Source organism: Ambystoma mexicanum, chromosome 10, assembly GCF_040938575.1.
Source record: "Ambystoma mexicanum isolate Mex_15411 chromosome 10, UKY_AmexF1_1, whole genome shotgun sequence".
Taxonomy (NCBI): Eukaryota; Metazoa; Chordata; class Amphibia; order Caudata; family Ambystomatidae; genus Ambystoma; species Ambystoma mexicanum.
The window spans coordinates 314,031,440-314,046,662 of record NC_090932.1 but is presented as its reverse complement, the minus strand read 5'-3'; the positions used below and the strand labels follow the sequence as shown (position 1 = coordinate 314,046,662).

The 15,223-nt window shown below is 49.8% G+C and overlaps 1 protein-coding gene across 1 annotated transcript in view; it reads right to left on the bottom strand.

Annotated features, from left to right (window-relative positions):
• The window catches only part of LOC138493167 (E3 ubiquitin-protein ligase TRIM39-like), a 351,986-nt gene extending 338,437 nt beyond the window's left edge, over nucleotides 1–13,549 (bottom strand). The window contains exon 1 of the mRNA XM_069620351.1: nucleotides 13,388–13,549. The gene's annotated coding sequence lies outside the window, so the exon portion shown is untranslated. The remainder of the gene's footprint in view (nucleotides 1–13,387) is intronic.
• Nucleotides 13,550–15,223: the final 1,674 nt, after the last annotated feature.

Genomic DNA, 15,223 nt, shown 5'->3' with positions numbered 1-15,223 from the left:
TCGGGATTTGATACATGATTCCAATCCCAAGATGCCATGCGGCCAAATGCAGCCTTACGTGCGGGACGTGCTCGGCCAGAAGGGATTGCATCTGCCACAGATTCATTCAATCAGCACAGGTGGAGGCCATACAGGCCGACAGCACATATATAGCAGACCCAAACCCCTCCCACAACCACTCCCACTCCAAAATGCTACCGGCAGGACTAGCGATGTTGGGCCTGGGGGACCAGATAGCACTGCAAGTGCTACAACTACAAGAAGACGACGAACAACAACAGGTACAACAACCGGGCGCACAGGGGAGACGGAGGAGAAGGAGGAGGAGGAGGGCAAGGCAGGGTCAGCAAGGCCCACAAGCACTGCCACTACCACCACGCAGGCGGCCCGCAATCCCACGCCTCCGAGCCGATCCGTTCAACCTCACTGCTGAGCAGATCCACACCCTCTACCGTTTGGACCGGGACACCATAATCGCCATTGTGGACATGACACATGCTGACCTCGTGAGCATGATAGATAGCCCAACCGCCATCCCACCCCTACTGAAGGTGGTGTCTGCACTCCACTTCCTGGCCACAGGCACCTACCAGCACACAGTGGGACAGTTGCATGGCATTTCACAGCCACTGTTCTCACGGACACTCTTCCAAGTGCACGATGCCCTCCTGAAGCACGCCGACGACCACATCACACTACCACGCACGTACCAGGAGATTACCAACGCAAAAGTGGGATTCCATGCACTTGGCGGCATCCCGGGTTGCATTGGTGCCATCGACTGCACCCATGTTGAATTGGTTGTCCCACATGCCATGGAGGTCCAGTACCGCAACCGGAAACAATTTCATTCAATCAATGTGCAAATGGTGTGTGACTCCAACAAGATCTTTACGCATTGTTGTGCCAGATTTCCAGGATCTACCCATGATTCTATGGTCCTGAGGAACACAAGAATACCACGCTACATGGAGCGACACGCAGGGCACAGATCCTGGCTACTCGGTGAGTCTCATTCCATGCATGACATCGTGGCCCATTTGATGCGTCAATGACCTTGCAGGAGGGGGGGGGGGGGGCTACTTAGCACTATCATTCCACTGACACCCTTTATTCGTCTCATACAGGTGATGCCGGGTATCCACTGAAGAGATGGCTCCTTACACCAATCCGGAACCCACAGAACGAGCATGAGGAGGACTACAACCATGCCCACTCACGTACCCGTGTGGTCATTGAACAGGCATTCGGCCTACTGAAGGCTCGTTTCCGCAGCCTCAGCAGGTCTGGCGGGGCACTCATGTACAGCCATGAGAAGGTTTCTAAGATGGTCATGGCATGTGTCATGCTGCACAACATGTGCATACGTAGGAATGTGCCCATGCCCCCTGACGCTGTACTGCATGCACCTGAAGATGATGATGGTGATGAGGGTGGGGATGTGGAGGCACCTCAAGGAGTCCATGAGGCACAGGATGCACGTGCAATCCGACAGAGCATCATAGATGCATGCTTCTAGCAACCACGCATGGTGCCTATTACACGGAAAGGGGACCTGTGGCACTGTGTGTGTGTAGTACAGGCACATTGTGGACTGTACGCCTATGAAGGCCTCGTACGCAAATATCAATGTCCACACATGTCATTGGATGATAATGAGGTGCTGTATTGTTAATGTGATTTGATTTATACACCCTATGGACCCGCCACCCAGTGAAGCCCAACACACCCCCTCCACCCTACTACCTCCCCCCCCAACACCAGTGTCCAAATATGCATGCTGTCCGTGGGTAGACGCTATTGCAAGCCCCCTCTACGGGTATCAGGGGCACCCCTGCCCGTGGAGCGCAGGTTCCTGCCAGATCTGCGTTGGGGGCTGCCCTGGACGGAACTTGCCACGGATGATGTCTCTGCCTGCTCGCGTCCATGCATGTCTCTGAGGGTTTGTGAGAGCTCCGAGAGCACACGGCGCACAGCAGCAAGTTCAGCACAAACGTCTTTGGACGTCGCATGCAGTTCCCCCCTCAGGCTCTCGGTGCTTTTCTCCATTTGTGCTCTCAGGCTCTCGGTGCTTTTCTCCATTTGTGCTCTCAGGCTCTCGGTGCTTCTCTCCATTTGTGCTCTCAGGCTCTCGGTGCTTCTCTCCATTTCTCCCCTGAGGCTCTCACTACTTTTCTCTATTTGTGCCCTGAGTGTCTCGGTGGATGTTTCCATGGCTGCCCTGGAACCCCCGCATTCATTTGCATGGTCCTTGAGTAGCGTGGACACTTCCTGCTGTTGCTCGATCAGCAGGTCGAGGGACTGTTGCCTCTGCTGGGCCATGGACATTTGCGGTGGTGTGACAGGGGGGCTGCTCAACACATGTTGCCTTGGCACAGGACTTGTGGGGGTTGGCCAGTCGTCGTCTTCAGGGTGCCCCTGCGTGGTTTCGTCATGGTGTAGGGGATGGAACATGCAGGGGGATTGGGAAAGGTCATGGATGGTACCTACGTCGCCAGCACTGTTTTCCGTGTCGGAGCATGCTGGCATGACAGCTGTGTCACCTATGGTGCTGCTACCACCAGAGGCAGTGCCATCAGATACGTTCTTTGGGGGGACCTGTGGTGCTGGGGTTGTGGACTTGCTGGCTGCTGGGGTGCCTGTTGCAGTCCCCTCCAGTGTGCTGCCACTTGATTCCTGCTGCTGCCGTGTCTTGATCCTTGCACCTGAGGTGGAGGCTCTTGGGACGTTGGTCCTGGCCCTCTTTGCAGGCGTGCTGGTAGGGGTGTCCTGCAGCTCGTCGTTGGTATCGGACCCTGTGGTGGAGTAAAGAGGGGCGAGCGTTAGTTATGGGTCTGTCGGATTTGGAATGGCAACGTATCAAATGCATTGGGGTGGTACATGAGGCTGATTTGGGACTGGGCCTTGGAGGTGGTCTCATTTTCGTGTGGATTGAGGATGCATTCATTTGGCTGCCTGCAGTTAGGGGGTGCATGCTGCACATGTAGGGGTTGTTTATGGCATCTTGATTGATTTGTTTATTCATTCTGACTTTTAGAGGGCGCTGTCAGGGCTAAGTATGTATTGCACTATGGGGTCACATGGTACTGCACATGTTCGTGTTTTGTGGATTTCGCATTGTTTCTCTTGGCCAACCTACCTGATTCTCCGGATGTCGGCACTCCTTTCTCCATCCCTCCGACTCCCTCTATGCTCTCCATTCCTATGGTGGAGGCGCAGATATCCTCCCAGGGGGTCAACTTGATGGGCGACTCTGAACCCCCCCCGGTAGCTGTGGCGATGTTCCTGTTCGCAGAAAGTATGCTGCGTACGCGGATCCGCAGGTCGTCCCACCGCTTGCGACATTGCTGTGGCGTGCGGGGTGTTGTCCCCACCGCACTTACGCGCTGTGCCACCAGGGCCCATATGGCCTTCTTGTTGGCAAGGGCCGTCCTGGTCATTTGACTGGAGAAGACGACGGCGGCATTTTCCTGGAGGGTCTCGGTGAGCACGGTCAGTTCCTCTCGGGAGAAGTGTACCTGCCGCTTGCGATCACACGCTTTCTTGGCTACCTTTCCCATATTTATTTTTTTAACTGGGGTTGCTAACGGGTTGGGATGTGTGTCAGGGTCGGATTTTTAATGGTTGTGTTGGGATTCGGATTTTATAGTTGTGCGGCGTGCTGTTTCCCGTTCCGGCCACATGCTTTTACTTCCGTTTCCGTATATTTACGGTGCCCGTAATTTGCGGTGCCCGCTCGTTACGGTGACCGCTCATTACGGTGACCGCTAAGATGGGTGGCGGTATTGCACCTGGTGCAGCGTACGGCGGCGGTAAGGGCCGTTTTGGGGTCATTTCCGCCATCGCAGCCTTTCGGATTCCGCCATGGCGTAATGCTCGTGCCCGATGGGTCGTAATTAGCCGCACTTTGCTCCTTCGTGCAATGGCGGAAACGCTATTTACGCTGTTGCGGTCCGGTCAGTCACTTTCCGCCAGGGTCGTAATGAGGCCCATTGTGTCTATTTATTTAATTTTAAATCTACTTGATGCTGCATCTAGCTCCTCTCTAGTCAATAGTATTCTGTCTCCGTGATGGTCCTCGCATTTTTCCTTTTCTGCTAATTTGTTGTTTTTTCTTTTGGCCGATTTACAGCGGACAGGGGCTCCTCCGACGCTTTATAACTGCAGTGCTCATAATATATGTAGTTCCCCTCTTTCAAGGACCCAGGGTCCCCCACATGGTTCCCCTCCTGCAAAGACTGAGAGTCAATCCCGTCCTCCTCCTTAGTTCATACCTTTGGCTGCTGAGTCTGAAACTGTGCTGTGTGTACACCTACTTTTCAGCCTTTTGCTTATGTTCTGTGACACATCCGTCGCTTGCTTCTCATCTCTTAATTGGGGCTCCTCTAGTCTTCCTCTGTTACCTCTGATTGCAATGTGGTCCCAGATTATCCCTTCTGTATGGAAGGCGCCACATGTGCCCGAGGCGTCGCAATTGTTCTGGCCAGTGGTCGAAGTGTACAAAAAGAAGAACTGAACTTTGTTCCCTGTTGGCCTGCCCCCGCTCACACAAACCCCATCGCCACACCCCCTCCCACACGCCATACAAACCCCTAAACAAACACAACTGCTGTTTAAGGGAATGTTCAATGTAGCGCACTGAAGTGCAAGTTTCAACTTCTTCCTACACTTTCATTTTAAAATGAAACCATTCTGGAAGTTTTAAAAAGTAGAGGGGCACTAATCCCAACCGCAACCCACCCACTTTGACCATTGGTTCCGGCTAATCCATGCGTCGCTATCGATATTGTGCCAGTCACCAACTAGTTCCTTTCACTCATGGGGGGCCTCAGATTAACTACCAATGATATCTTTGATAGTGTGGGGGTCTCTGCTTGTTCTTCTGCCTCTGCTCTCTCTCAGTTCGATTCTTGGTTCCTCTTCACCTATGTGCACAGCAGCTTGGGGACTTGGCCTCTGTCCCTTGGGCTTGTTGAATTCCCTGGTCCTTGTCTTTACAGTTGTTTTTCAGAGCTCCCTCGCTCCTCTCCCGATTGTAGGATCTGTTCTTTGTGTGCTTGGTACAACATTTCAAAACAACACCATTGAGGAGCACCTTTGCCTTGTGTGAGAGATTTTGGGGGCCTGCTTTCGATTTGGACTTTGAAAGAAATGTAAGAGAGTGTGTGCTCAATCTGACAAAGACTCTATTTACAAAGCCAGCCCTGATTACACCTATGCATGTACGAGAAGGGACTTGGCCTACTATAGACGTAGACATAGTGGGGCCCTGGAGTACACTCTCAGCCCATAATAGTTCTCCAGTTGTGGTCATTGATCCTTTTTCCAAGTGGCCCGAGCTTACATTTGTGGAGACGCTCACTAGCTCATCTGTAATTGAAGTTTGGAGAGAGCTTTTTGGGAGGGCGAGTCTTCCAGAAGTACTAATATCTGACAATGGAGTGAAGTTGATCTCTGCAGAAATGAAAACGTTTTCAGGTTCTTTTGGGGTGAACCACCGAACAACATCGCTTTATCATCCACAAGCAGATGGCTTTAGGGTGCTGGCCTCTACCATACAGTTGGACATTAAAAATGAAGTGTAGCCACTGCTGGCTGTTCAACATATGCTGTTTACATATAGGACCATACCACATTCTACAACAACAGTTACTCCTTATGAAATGTTAAAAGGGGGAAAATGCCTCTTCTCTTCATGACTTGGTGGTTTTATAAAAGTACAAGAAGTGAGAGGTCTGTAGTCCTGGATGTGGGAAAGGTACGTTCCAACAAGCTAAGGCCTTAAATGCAAATTGTAACATGATTTGTAAAGGCCGCACAACACTCGACAACCATGCTTCAAGATCGATGAGTGGGTGAAATTGCCAAGCATTATTCCTAAGGAATTGTCAAAGTACTCCTTACCTGGGAAGGTTGATCAAGTACTTAAAGGAGTGGTTCACACAGCAGATGGTAATGTGTGGGATGTATAGCACGCAATAGTGCAAGACTTGAACCGATCATCCCAAAGAGGGGTATCACCACGTAATTACCTTTGACCACCCAGGTAAGGGGTGTCACTTCATCCCAAACAGATTTATCAAGTGGTTGAGTTTAGAAGGGACCAGTGGTTTTTAATAAGAGCTAGAATATCGTCCCTGTCTATTTCAAATACCCATTTGTTCGGAGTAGTGTCTATTTCCAGGCTTCGATGCGCTGTCGTGTTGGAGAAGACATTTGAGAAATGATCTGTCCATTCTTTTGCTGTGATTGGGTTGGTCATGGTACACTGTTGCGGAGCGTCCTTTACGTATAAAATTTGCCACATCTCTCTAGTGATTTTAGATGCAACGAGGTTCAACATGTGCTCTGCGTTGTGTTGAGATAGAGTATGTCTATATTGTTTCAGCCAGTTGTTGTAGGCAGATTTGCTTTTCTTGAGGTCAACTAAGGATTCCTGTGAGGTTTTTTTTGTAGGCTCTAGTTAAACGATTTAGTTGCCTTTTCATGAAGCGGACAAGCAGCGAACACCGGGAAAAGGGAGTTTAGACAGCAGCCTGAGTTAGAGGGGGGTGGGCCCATAACCCCCCCTTAGCCCTAGGCAACGACAAGAGGACACTGAGGAGGTACGCCAAACATTAAAGATGTCCATGTTGTGGCTCCATCACCCTTAAGCCAAAGGCACCCAAAAAAAGCCCTGGAGGCGCCAGGCAGGCCCCGGGGGTCCAAGGTGGAAAAAAACATACCGGGCCTGGGGCACAGAGAACCCACTCTACAAAAGAGGTACCTGAGGAGCGGAGAACCGAGGGGGAACGAAGGGGGTGAAAGAGCTACACAGAGAAAACGTTGTAGTAACCTCCCAGTGCAGTGATGATTAGACAAGGACCGTGGGGGAGCATGGGGGAACTAGCCCTCACACCAAAGCAAAAAATGCCAGAAAGAGTGGCGTCCTGCAGAAAAGAAGGACCCAGAGGGCTTCATCGCTAGAGGCCCCATCAGAGAGGTGGTGAACCCCCGCGCGCCCCGGGGGCGGAAGTGACACCAGGACTGCCAGAGCCCAAGAACAGGGACAAGCCCAAGAAATAAGAGCCTTTAAAAAAAAGAAATGAAAAAATAAGAAGGGGAGAAGGGGCCAACAAAGGGACCCAGCACAAAAGGCCTGGAGACACTGCAACGATTTAGGAGAGAACACTCCGGGAACTCCACCACCCAAGGCCCTGCCATGGACAACGCTTCCATTAAAGAAGACATTGCGGGAGTGATGACGGAGATAAGAGCCCTGCGCACCGACAACCACACATCCATAACAGAGCTACGTGGAAAGGTGGAAAAAATTGAAGGAAAAGTCGAGAATCTAGAACACAATTAGGTCAATGCGGACTTAATGGAAATTAAATTAAATGCTAGAATGACGGACATTAAGCTAAGAGGGGAAGAACTCCCATTAAAAGTGGATGATCTGGAAAACAAAGAAAGGAGATGGAACATAAGGACAGTGGGGCTGGAAGAGGCAGATGGCGAGACCCCAGCACAGGTTGAAAGGAAAGTGCAAGACATTGTGAACCTTCTCTTCCAAGCAGAAGGCGGTAAGAAAGTGCAGTTGGAAAGAGTGCGTAGAGGGGGGAGAGCCTTCAACGGTGGCCCACGATCATTGGTGGTGAAATTCCTCCAATACAAGGAAAAAGCGGAAATCCTCCTCAGAGCCAAGCAGGCACAAGTGATTGAATACCCAGGCTCCAAGGTCAGGGTGTACCAGTACTTATCGGGCCTCACCCTGGGTCGATAAAGAGAATGTAGACCACTCACCACATGGCTCACAGAACAGAGCACAAGATACAGATGGGGATACCCCTTCGCACTAACCTTCAAGATCATAGGACAGGACTACCGAGCCACGATGTCGGAAGAGGCGAAACAATTGCTACAACATCTGACAGAGAATGGAGACACAAGGGACCCGACAGGCCCACACAGAACCCACTCACTGAGAGCGTCACAAACGGAAATGCTGCCACAAAGGCGTGAGAGGAGCAAAGCAGGAAGGAAATATGTGAAGCTAAGCTCCCCATCTCCGTTCAAGCTGCCTTGCCCCAGAACAAAGCACCAAATAAGACTCACAAAACACTGAATAGCAATAGGAGACCATCGAAATGGAAGCAGTTACAAGATCACCCGGTTGGAGAAATTCTCTAGTGGCCCTCAGTATTAGGAGGGGTACCCTACACAAGACCCCAAGGGTTGGGTACACATCCGTGGACATGTTCAGTTACCAAGGTTTACAGTTAAAAGGGGAGGGCAGAGGGGGGACAGATGGGACTAGGGTTATAAAATAAGGATAGCATGGGTACTGAGAGAAAAGGAAAGAGCGGGAAAATAGAGGGTGAAGTCAGGAAGAAAGACCTATTACAGCAACGGTAGAACTTGATAGACAAATAATGGGAAAGAGCACTCTCAGGGTGGGAACTCTAAATGTCAGGGGACTAAACTCCCTAACCAAACAGTCTCTAGTGACCCACAAATTGGAGAGGGTTTCATTAGACGTGCTTTTCATCGAGGAGACAAGAGTGAAAGCAGGAGAAGAGATGTCATTAAAGGGCAGGGGAATAGGCAAAACATTCTGGGCTTCCTGGGCCCGGAAAAAAGCAGGGGTGGGGCTATTATTAAGCAAACGAATCCGACTGTCAGACCTCAGGATCAAATCGCTGATGGACGGCAGGCTCCAAGTAGTGCAGGGGACTTGGGAAGGGACGTGGATCACCCTAGCGAGCGTCTACACCCCAACTCAGGGTCAGGAGGTATTCATTGAGACGGCCCTTTCAACCATTTTGGCAAACAACAAAGGATTGACCATAATAGGAGGATATTTTAATACATGGGCGGATCCCCAACTTGATAGACGGGCCACAAGGCTAGAACACAGAGGACCAGTAATGGGGGGAGGGGACAGATTTAAGAAAAGCTTGGAATCCATGGGCTTGCTAGACGTCTAGAGTTCGCAACTCCCAGAGGGGAAGGGATAAACTTTCTGGTCCAATGTGCATGACACATTTACAAGAATTGACTACCTACTAATGGCTACGGAACATGGCTCACGAATCACAGACAGTGCAATCCGTGCAGTGGGATGGTCAGACCACGACATGGTAACCATGAACATGGAAACAGAGGGTATAGGGTAGCGTGAAATCCAGATGGCGTTGCAATGAATATCTGTGGAGGAATAAACTCTTTGCGGGAGAACTCAAGGCAGCCATCGAGGAATACTTCCTACTCAATGACAACAGGGAGGTGGGGGGCATAACATTATGGGAGGCAAGGAAGGCCACATGGAGAGGCATCCTAATGAGAGAGAGAGCCAGGAAGAAACGGGAGAGGAGATTGCAAGAGTAGAAATTGGGTAAAGAAATTAAGACCTTAAAAAATGCCTTACACTCGGGGGGGGGACTACCGGGAGGAGCATCTGACAACTCTCAAGCAGAAAAGAGCAGACTTGAAGGCTCTTGGGATAGGGGACATAATACACAAGATCAAGTTTATAAAACAAAAATTCTTATGAGAAAGGAGACAAAGCAGACAAGCTCTTAGGGGCCAGACTAAGATCCCAAAGGGCCAAGCGGTGGCTAGAGCGAATCAGGAAGGTTGTGGGATGCTGGGAGACAACCCCGGGTGGCATAGCCAATCTCTTTCCAGAGTACTACGAAGGCCTATACAAAATAGAAGAAGACCCCGGGAACACGATAGAGATGCAGAACTACATAGCAGGGAAAGGGATGACGCATTTAACCCACACTGAATGGGCCGCCCTGGAATCTCCAATCACACAGAAGAAGTGAAGGCGGCAGTAGGTAGACTCCCCCCGGTAGGGGCTCCAGGGGAAGACGGGTATACCATGGCCTTCTACAAACAATATGCAGACTCACTCACCCCCCAGGTGGCTAAACTATTCAACCATATCCAAGACACAGGAACAGCCCCGCCCTCACTCACAAAGGCCCAAATACTAGTAATTCCATAAGCGGGAAAAGACTACCTCTAGCTGTAAATTATACCGGCCAATATCATTACTAAACACTGATGCCCAAATCTATACCAGAACGCTGGCGACTCGTATGGAAAGGATCATGCCCCACCTGATCCACCCGGAACAGGTGGGTTTCATAAAAGGGAGGCAAGGTGCAGACGTCATGTGCAAGACCATAGACATAATGGAACACGCGAGGGGGGGTGGAAGTAAGACCAGGCGCTGCTAAGCCTCGACTCAGAAAAGGCATTCGACCAGATGGAGTGGGAGTTCCTTTGGGCCACACTGTCGGGAATGGGATTCGGTGACAGGTTCATGGAAGGGATCAAAGCACTATACAAATCCCCCACAGGTAAGGTGGCAGTCAACAACAAGCTATCGAGGGAATTTAGTCTTACCAGGGGCACGAGGCAAGGATGCCCCCTCTCACCTCTCCTGCACGCGCTGTCCATAGAGCCCCTGGGGAACATGATTAGAAAGGACCCAACCATCGAAGGAATCAAAGAGGGGGACACCACATACAAGCTGGCAATGTTTGCAGATGACTTACTCCTCTACGTGGGAAACCCTGCTGCCGCCATACCCAGGATTTTACAAACATTAAAGGAATACGGAATTGGGCGGGACTGAAGGTCAACACAGACAAATCCATTCTATTTCCATACAATGAGCCACTGAGTGACTCAAGGGAGCCATGATCCATCCAGAGAATCCAGGTCTCCCCCAAATGCTAAAATACCTGGGAATAATATAACGAGATCAGCAGGGGACCTCTATGAAGCCAACCTCCCACCCCTTATGACAGAGTTGAAGGGGGAATTCGAAAGGTGGACCAAACTGACTATCTCCTGGTTGGGGCGCCTTAATGCAATAAAGATGGCAATTCTCACCGGGCTCCTCTACCAATACCAAATGCTCCCAGTAGAAACCCCAAAAGCCCACTTCAACGATCTGAAGACCAACATTATCAGATTCCTATGGCAAGGGAGGAAATAGTGGATCGCCTACAACACCCTGATACAAGTTAAGGAGGACTGGGAAGTGGGCCTGCCAGATTGCTACACTTACTATCGAGCAGCCCAATATAGGGCCCTGGTCTTGCACCTGAGAGCGGACAAAGACAAACAATGGGTCGAAATAGAAAACTATATAATGCGACCGGTGACCCTTGGGGAATGGCTCTGGGTGGCAAAATCAACATTCCCAAGCAAAGTTATCAATCACAGGATGCTGGCTCCACTCCTACGATTGTGGTGGAATACAAGCGAGATGAAGGGACAAACAACGTGTCCCTCGCCCATGAGCCACATATGGGCTCCTCCCATTAGAAATACAATCCAAGAACCACCGAGATTCCAGAAATGGTACGAAGCAGGCCTGGAAAGGATAGGGCAAGTAGTAATAAAAGACACGTACATTTCGATTCAGGCCCTAGAAGAAGGACTACAAATAAAACCAATAAGCCCATTCCAATTCCTCCAGCTGAAGGGAGTCTTCACAACTCCAAAATGAAAGGACCAGCTACAGAGAGACCTAACGCCACTCGAAAAGACCCTAAGTGAATCGACAACCTCAAAAGGCCTCATCTCTAGATTATATAAAAAACCTCCTGAATGTTCGATCCAGCAAAAACAGAGCCCTTCGGAAAAGGTGGGAGAAAGACTGAGGCCAGCAAATGAGCGATGGCCAATGGAGTTGCATGTGCACTGGCACCCACAATACCTCAATATCGGCACAATATAAACTGCACGGCTTGAAACTCCTCCACAGGTGGCAATACGACCCCAAGCGCTTGCCCAAGATGTTTAGACAAACCAGACCACAATGCTGGAGAAGATGCAGCGAGCAAGCAGATTACTGCCACATGTGGTAGGCCTGCCCCAAGTCACAGGAATTCTGGAAGGAAGTGCTGGGGTGGATCAAACTGCTAGATGGAAATTGAGCGAGATTGCAACCCATGGCTAGTGCTATTTGGCCTTGAGGAGCAGGAAGGTCACTGGACAAAGCTTGCACAAATGCCAAACTTCCTACTACTAGCAGCCAGGGCCAGCATCAGAATAAAATGGAAATCACAAGCCCTTCCATTGCAAGTCGCCTGGATTCAGAAAGCCAAAGAACTGGATGAGATGGAGAACATTACGGGAGCGCTGCATGTTCTCACCCCAAGCAGGGAAATGGAATGGTTGCCCTTCCTTCATTACCACATCACCCAAAGACATGTTGAAAACCCATGCATGACGAGTGACTTTGTAAACCCATCTAGTCTCCGGGAGGCAGCAGGGAGGGGAGGGACAAGGGGATGTTTGCGTTAAAAAGACGATTGACATAAGTGTAGTCAGCGACGCAAAGATGGCACGTACAATGAATGATTGGTACGACGTCCATTCATTGCGGGATTTTTTCTAAAAAACCCATCAAATTTTTTAGGGGGGGTTAGTAAATTATATATATGGTGTGTGAGTGTTTGGGAATAAATAAAAATTAAAGCAAATGGGGGATTAAGGGAGAACCCCCCAAGAATAATTTTTTTAAAATTCGATGGGTTTTTTTGGAAAAGAAATTGCGGTAAAAAACCCCACGAAAAAACATCCCACAATGAAATGACATGGAACCGAATGATTTTCCTTTATATGCAAAATACTTAATAAAAGAAGTTTTTAAAAAAAATGCTGCTGGTGTATTTGGTGAAAGGCAGGATCTATATATGTGCAACAGATAAAAGAACAGTGCACCAGAATTTCATGTTTGCCTTTCCTTTTGTGTGTTTAAAGTCATTATAACCTAGTGTTTCTTCCCTAGGGTTTTTTGGGGGAATCCCCACCTTTCTCTATTCATCCTGCATCTATTTCCCACACAGGTGCGCCAGGGTGATCTTCTCCGACTCAGGTAAGTGGGGGTTGTTTGGAGACAGGTAAGAGGTGAGTTAAGTATTTAGAAGTAAGATAGAGTGTCAGAAAGGCATATTACTGTGCCCGCCTACACCGGCCTCCCATACAGTGCATTAGAACCACCCTCCGAAACCCACAACCCCTGTTACATTACCTTACCCTAACTCATCCTCTCATCCTGTACCGGTACTTCTTCTCTGAAACTGGCAGGCGCTGATCTTGGTAAAAAGAAACTACAGAGGTAGAGGACAGGAGGCGGGCTCATTAAGAGAGAGCTCTAAGAAAATGAGCCTGCGTGAGAAAACAGAGGGCATCCCTGGATGGAGACCCCAGGTGCCTTATGAATTACTGTGGTCGGCGTCCTATAGACCATTCTGAGGGCAGCCCTCTTTTCTTAAACTCCTTTTTAAAGCGGCTGAAGTGCTTGCTCAGTGACCCTGTCTTGGGCTCCAGAGTGTGCCCTTCGCAACCGCAATCTCAATGGAAAGAACTGCCTTACCCCCTAGGGCAAAGTTGATTTGATTGTCCTCAGCCCTCCGCAGAATGCTCGGCCCCTCCACTGATGTCCTTCACTTGGCTGGAGGTGGAAGCCCCGTGTGGAATTGCAGCCCCTGTGTGCAAACGCTGCAGCTGGGTTTGCGGCTGGACGCAGAATCTCCGTGAGGCCGCCCCGAGAGTCTGTGACGTCACAAAGCTCTGTGTGACGGCTCAGCCTGCGCAGGGAAGGAATGCCGCAAATTACCCAAATTGTAATAAATGTGCCTGAGCCAGTTGCAGTACTGATTTGAAATAATAGTATTGCGCTGGACAGGAACAGTGTTAACCAGGGCATAGATTTCCACCTCAGAAGTGAGTATAGGAATGGGTCCTGCTAGTGGACGACTGGCAGTGCTGTTGGAGGCCCAATCGATAGGCAGAGGAGAGGAGGCCTACCAGCTCACTTATTTGAGTGTTTGAGGAACCTGGATGGCACATTCTGGGACAGCAGTGAGGCTGTTCTTCTTTTCCTGGATTTCGCGCCTTGAAACACCTGTGTATAGGCGCCTTGTAAATGCCATATCATATCATATCATATCACCAGGTCCCATTTCGTTTGCTAGATGTTTGTCCAGTCCTGATTTTTTTAGTGGGACTTGAAGTCCTGTATAAGGGGGGAAGGCAGGGCTACAAGTCTCGGAATGCAAGAGACTAACAGGCCTAAAAAGGCCTCGCCTGAATGGAATGTGGCACATTGGCACGCATGCTGAATGGATAACTGAAACTCTGTGCTTCTGTGCGCTCGAGCTGTACGACGAACCACTTGCAAGAGTTTGGGGGCTAGTGGCAGCCTGTCTGTCTTGTGTTTTTGAGTGTGATTTCCTTTGCGAGCTGCTTTTGGAGAGAAAAGGGTTGATTTTCTTTCCCTCGCTGTTCGGCAGTGACATCATTGCATTTCATTGTCCAACTGCTGGATCTGTGGTGACACATTGGACCCTACTTTTATTAAAAGTTAAGGGAACCAATCACAGATCGCTTAATTGACAGGTGAGTCTGGCACAAGGTATGGATCAAGAGTGTTGGGTTGTTGGTTATTAGCGCCGGGTGTGATCAGAGGTTCTGGTAAAGAGAGCACAAATGATGTTCCAGGAATAGGAGTTTTTCCTTTGAAACTCATGGGCCTCTCTCCCCTTAGCTGGGGGAGTGAACCCCAAACATACAAATACAGTTGCAACATACACTCTAATTGTTCTGCTTACCGCAATTAGAGACAGGTGTGGTGGACTGGCCTGTAGGGAGCTCTGGAGATTTCCCAGTAGGTCTCTGCATCCTCGGCCTCTCCTGTGTGGTAACCTATTTTATTTCCAAATGTTCTCATAGGAAAAGTGTTGCGCTTGCTGAAAATGTGTAATATGGGGCCTCTTTGAAAATTATTTCCGTGGCCTCTTTTGGTTCCCAGTCCACCCCTGTTTAGAGAAGTCTGTCATAACGGAGAATTCCCCCCCCCTCCCTCCCTCCGCCGCGAGTTGGAGCATGTGCATTCATGGTCTCCACAACACTTTGCAAAAGCATTGCCGCCGTGGCCGACTCATTCAGGATGGGAGCCTATCTGCTCTGCCTTTGTGTCCCTGGAAGTCAGCACCCTATCATTCTGGAGTGCCATAGAGGTTCTGATGCAACTGATGCTTGTTTTCAAAGTGCTGTACTAGCGTCGCTTCCAGAGGGTGGCACAGGTGCTCCTGTGACAAAGATGGTGTGTGTTCTGCAAGCACTACACTATCACGTCTTATTGAGTGCTTCTGCAGGTGTTCTTGATGGAACAGGACTGTGTTAGCTTTGGTAGGCGCTACAGCAGATT